This window comes from Ornithorhynchus anatinus, chromosome 1 (assembly GCF_004115215.2).
Source record: "Ornithorhynchus anatinus isolate Pmale09 chromosome 1, mOrnAna1.pri.v4, whole genome shotgun sequence".
NCBI classification, from domain to species: domain Eukaryota; kingdom Metazoa; phylum Chordata; class Mammalia; order Monotremata; family Ornithorhynchidae; genus Ornithorhynchus; species Ornithorhynchus anatinus.
The window spans coordinates 9,074,572-9,080,260 of record NC_041728.1 but is presented as its reverse complement, the minus strand read 5'-3'; the positions used below and the strand labels follow the sequence as shown (position 1 = coordinate 9,080,260).

The following is a 5,689-nucleotide window of genomic DNA, read 5'->3' as shown; positions in this document are numbered from 1 at the left end:
AGTATAAATACATCAGTGCTGACACGGTCTCTTGTCCCACAGAGGGCTCATAGTCCAAGTAGGAGGGAGAACGGGGATTGAATCCCCATTTTGCAGGTGAGGGAACTGAGGCACAGAGAAGTTAAGTAAGTAAGAGTCGCCCAAGGTCACAGAGCAGAGAAGAGAAGCTGCGATTAGAAGCCAGGTCCGCTGACTCCCAGGTCCGTGCTCTTTCCATCAGGGCACGCTGCTTCTCGTGGTAAGAGCTTGATAAGTACCACAGTTCTTATTAATCTGGTTCCAGAAGACTGCAGTTTATGTGAAAATATCCTTTGGATTAATCTTTTAGGGTTTTCAGGACAGAATCAAACCCCCATGCATGGACAAAAAATAGCAAGCAATGAGTAAAACATACCAAATGGAGACTTTTTTTATGATATTTGTTAAGCACTTACTCTATGCCAGGTGTTATACTAAGCTCTGGGGTAAATCCAAGCTAATCAAGTTGGACACAGTCCCTGTCCCACATGGGACTCACAGTTTTAATCTCCATTTTACAGATGAGGCCCAGAGAAGCAGTGTGGCCCGCCCCAGGTCACACAGCAGACAAGTGGAGGAGCCGGGATTAGAGCCCAGTTCCTTCTGACTCCCAGGCCCGTGCGCTAGCCACTAAGTCATGCCGCTTCTAGTTGGAAGATGCTCGCAGGTGGTGTCTAACGACTAAATCACCTTTCCCCTCCCCACACCTCCTCACGGCTCTGGTCTTCGGCAAGCTTTCCGCATCAGCAATTGCGACCTTCGGCCCCACATAAGATAAGCTCCTCCGCCTTCTAAGGAGACAGGCTGCGAGTATGAGCTGGCCTATCATACAACACGTGCCGGCAAGACGTGTCATCTAATTCACTCGCTGTTTTGAGCAGGCTGGGGGGATATTTCCAGTGTCTGGACGTGTCAGGGGAGGACACCGAATACTTCTTAAATGAGGCTGTCTCCTCGCATATCCCCATACTGTGGGAAATAGAACCGTAAGGATATTGTCCAAGCACCGTGGGTCCAATACAGGTCCGGTGGACGTCTCACCGTGCGCTCGGCGGAAGGCGTGATACCAGTCACGGGCCTGGAATGGCGAAACGTTCCAGCAACGAAGACCAAGCGAGGTAAGCAATCAATCAGTCCATCACATTTATTGAGTGCTTAACTGTGAGACCACTGTACTAAGTGCGTGGGGGAGTACAATATAGAAGAGTTGGTAGACACGTTCTCTGCTCAGAATGAGCTTTAAAGTGGGAGACGGGTGGATGGGGGGACGCGGCAAACGTTACCGGAAAATGATTTTTCGTCCTACATCTACTCCCGGAAATGGGGGATGACTCTCTTTTTAAAAAGCTTGATCCCCTGGTGAATTGGCTGCTGCGACCCAATAATAATAACTGTGGTATTTGCCAAGCACATTCAGTGTGCCAGGCACTGTACTGAACACTGGGGTGGATACGAGATAGGCGGGTCAGACACCGTCCCTTGCCCCACATGGGCCTCACATTCTAAGTGGGCGGGAGAACAGGAATTTCATCTATATTTTACTAATGAGGAAGACGAGACCCTAATCAAATAAGTGATTTGCCCAAGGTCACCCAGCAGGCGGGTTGCAAGCATCACGTTCAACTTTTAGATCCATTCCAATCCTACCTCCGTGCAGAGTATAACGTCCAGCAGCAAAACAGGCACATAGACAATGGGGCCCTAGAATAATACCTATGGAACTTGTTAAGCACTTACTATGTGCCAAGCCCTGTGCTAAACACAGGGATAGATACAATTCCATCAGATCAGACACAGTCCCTGTCCCACCTGGGGCTCACAGGCTAAGTGGAGAAGGAGAACGGGTCTTTCGTCCCCGTTTTACGGATGAGGGAACTTAGGCACCGAGAAGTTAAGAGACTTGTCCAAGGTCAAACGGCAGGCAAGCGGTGGAACTGGCATTAGAATCCAGGTCTCCTGACTCCCAGTTGCGTATTCTTTCTGCTAAGGGCAGCGAGGCGCTACTCTTCACGCCTCTCCTCTGCTGGGCAGGGCATGTTGGCAAGTCACTTAACTTCTCTGTGCCTCAGTTACCTCCTCTGTAAAATGAGGATTAACTGTGAGCCCCACGTGGGACAACCTGATTTCCCTCTATCTACCCCAGCGCTTAGAACAGTGCTCCGCACATAGTAAGCGCTTAGCAAATAACATCATCATTATTATTATTATTACGTTAGGACAGCGGATGACGACCGGATACGCAAACCACTGCTCTGATTAATTGGACCCGAAGTGGATAGAAATAACACTTCAAAGACTCAATGAAACAAAACCTCGAGGTTTGCATCCGGGGTGGAGGAAAGTTACGAGACAACAGGTCAGTCTGGAATCTCAGGAGTGGAGATACTCTCCTAGAATAGAGGTTTCAGGAGGATTGAGGTTCATATCTATAAATTACATAGCATTCATTATTTGCTATTTATTACATATTCTATATCGTACACTATTTATTTCTATTTAAAGCCGGTCTCCCCCTCTAGCTCATTGTGGACAGGGAATGCGTCTATTTACTCTGTTGTATTGTACTCTCCCAAACGCTTAGTATGATGCTCTGCACGCAGTTAGCGCTCAATAAATCCTACCAATTGTTCGATAGATTGAGGCACCAGAGGGAGAAATTAAAGCCGTTCTGGGCACTATGGGTAACGACTGTGTTGAATTCTCCTTTGTGAATCTTTGTTTCCCCCTGGGGTTCAGTACAGTACTTGGCAAATAGTACGTACTGTGATTTTAGGCTGTAAGCTCGTTATGGGCAGGGAATGGGCCTGCTAATTCTGTTGTATCATACTCTCCCAAGAGCTTAGAACAGTGTTTTGCACTGGTAAGTGCTCAATAAATACTGTGGATTCATAAACACTACTGAATGGATAATAGTAATTATATTTGTTAAGTGCTTACTAAGTGCTTACTATGAGAAGCAGTGTGGCGCAGTGGAAAGAGCCCGGGTTTGGGAGTCAGAGGTCATGGGTTCGAATCCCGGCTCTGCCACTTGTCAGCTTTGTGACTGTGGGCAAGTCACTTCACTTCTCTGGGCCTCAGTTCCCTCATCTGTAAAATGGGGATTAACCGTGAGCCTCACGTGGGACAACCTGATTCCCCTGCATCTACCCCAGCGCTCAGAACAGTGCTCTGCACATAGTAAGCGCTTAACAAATACCAAGATTATTATTACGCGTCAAGTATTGTTCTCAGCCCCAGGGTAGATACAAGCTAATCAGGTTGGACACGGGTCCCTGTTCCACATGTGCTCACAGGCCTGCCTAATCCCCAGTTTACATATAAGGCAACTGAGCACAGAGAAGTTTTCAATCATATTTGTTGAGCGCTTACTGCGTGCAGAGCACTGTACTAAGCGCTTGGAAAGTACAATTCAGCAACAGATGGAGACAATCTCTGCCCACAACGGGCTCACAGTCTAGAAGCGGGGAGACAGACATCAAAACAAGTAAACGGGCATCAGTAGCGTCAATATAAATGAATAGAATTATAGACATATATACATCATTAATAAAATAAATAGAATAATAAATATGCACATATATTCACAAGCACTATGGGGTGGGGAGGGGGGCAGAGCAGAAGGAGGGAGTCGGGGTGATTGGGGGGGGAGGGGGCAGAGGGAAAGGGAGGGTTTAGTCTGGGAAGGCCTCCTGGAGGAGGTGAGCTTTCAGTAGGGCTTTGAAGTGAGGTGACTCGCCCAAGGTCACACAGCAGACGAGGGATGGAACCGGGACTAAGGCCCAGGTCCTTCTGAGTCCCACGAATAAATTGCAGAAGTCCAGCAAAGGGTAATCGGATGGAGAAGAGATCGTCTGTCACTGTTAAATGCTAACTTTTAACACTGACCCCTTAGTGGTAGAGAAGCAGGGTGGTCAAGTGGATAGAGCCCTGGCCAGGGAGTCAGGATGACCTGGGTTCTAACCCCGGCTCTACCGCTTGTCTGCTGTGTGAGCTCGGGTATGTGACTTCACTTCTCTGACTTCCCTCATCTGTAAAAGGGGGATTAAGACTGTGAGCCCCATGTGGGACAGGGACTGTGTCTAACCTGATTAGCTTGTTTCTACCCCAGCGCTTAGAACAGAGTCTAACACATAGTCAATGCTTAACGAATACCATAAAAAAAGCATATAGCCATTCCTCAGATGTGAATTCAAGACTCTGCCTCTATGATATTTACTGAATGCTTTCTGTGTGCAGAGCACCGTGCCAACCGGTTGGGAGAGGACAGTACAACAGAGTGGGTAGACAAGTTCCCTGCCCAGTACAAGCTTACAGTTCAGAGGGGGAGAATTGAAAGAACTGAAATGAAAAGAAAAGAATTGAAACATTATCAGTTCCTGAGAGATACCGAGAAGAAAGCCTCTTGAGAGACACTGCTCAGGAGTTTAATTCAGAAAAAACAAAAAATAACAGAAGCAGCATGGCATAGTGGACAGGAGAACATGGGCCTGGGAGTCAGAAGGACATGGGTTTTAATCCTGGCTCTGCCACTTGTCTGCTGTGTGACCTTGGGCAAGTCACTTCTCTGTGCCTTAGTTACCTCATCTGATGAAGACTGTGAGCCCCATGTGGTGTCCGACAGGGACAGCGCCCAAGCTGATTGGCTTGTATCCACCCCAGCACTTAGTACAGTTCCTGGCACATAGTAAGTGTTCAGCAATTTTGTTTTTTGTGTGTGTGTCATGCTGTTGACTGGTCCCCGACCCATAGCAATGCCATGGGCACATCATTCCCAGAACGCCCCACCTCCATCTGCAATCGTTCTGGTAGTGGATCCACAAGTTTTCTTGGGAAAAATCCGCAAGTGGCTTATCATTGCCTCCTTCCAAGTAATAAACTTTAGTCTCCGCTCTCAAATCTCTCCCATGCCGCTGCTGCCTAGCACAGGGGAGTTTTGACTTGAAGCAGATTGTCTTCCCCTCGCTAGCCACTGGCCAAGCTGGGAATGGAATGGGTAGGTCTCTGCTTGACTCTCCCTCCCTCAGTCAAGACTGGTAGAGGATTGAAAACTCTCCAGGTGTGACTCTGAGAGGGAATTTGGTATTTGCTAACAAATACCACAATTATTATTATTAAAAAGGGAAACTAGCTAAAAGTCCCCCACACGCCGTCACCTCTGATAAACAATTCCCCCACAAAAATTCGACGCTTAACAAGGCGCTAAGGAAATTATTCACCGGCACCCACAAAAGGACTTTTCCCCGATTCAGACCGACAGCCCAGTCGCGGAGAAGTTCTCTCTCCTCACCTGCCTGTGAAGATCCAGCCCCCCTGGACAGTGCAGGAAAATTCCTCTGGGAAATCTGATCTCTTAAGAAGGCTTTGTTATTCCCAGATCCTGTCTAGGAGAAGGGAATTCCCTTTGGATTCTGGGAAATGGGAATGTGTCTGCTTATTGTTATATTGTACTTTCCCAAGAGCTTAGTATAGTGCTCCGCACATAGTAAGCGTTCAATCAATATGATTGAATTGAAACGTAATCTTGTTCAGGAGGGTTTCTCTGCAAAGATTCCTCTTCCCCTCCTGGTTTGGCCTCGTAGCAAGATCGAACGTTCGGCCGAGCGATGCGGAACCATTCCGTTGTGGGCTGGGATTGTCTCGAATTGTTGCCCAATTGTACTTCCCAAGCGCT

At 47.7% G+C, this 5,689-nt stretch overlaps 1 non-coding gene across 1 annotated transcript; it reads right to left on the bottom strand.

The window, feature by feature from the left end:
• Positions 1 to 4,954: 4,954 nt before the first annotated feature.
• On the bottom strand, positions 4,955 to 5,092 carry LOC114815544. Its single transcript, XR_003763332.1, has one exon. It is a non-coding gene; the product is annotated as a small nucleolar RNA SNORA7 (small nucleolar RNA).
• Between the last annotated feature and the right edge of the window lie 597 nt (positions 5,093 to 5,689).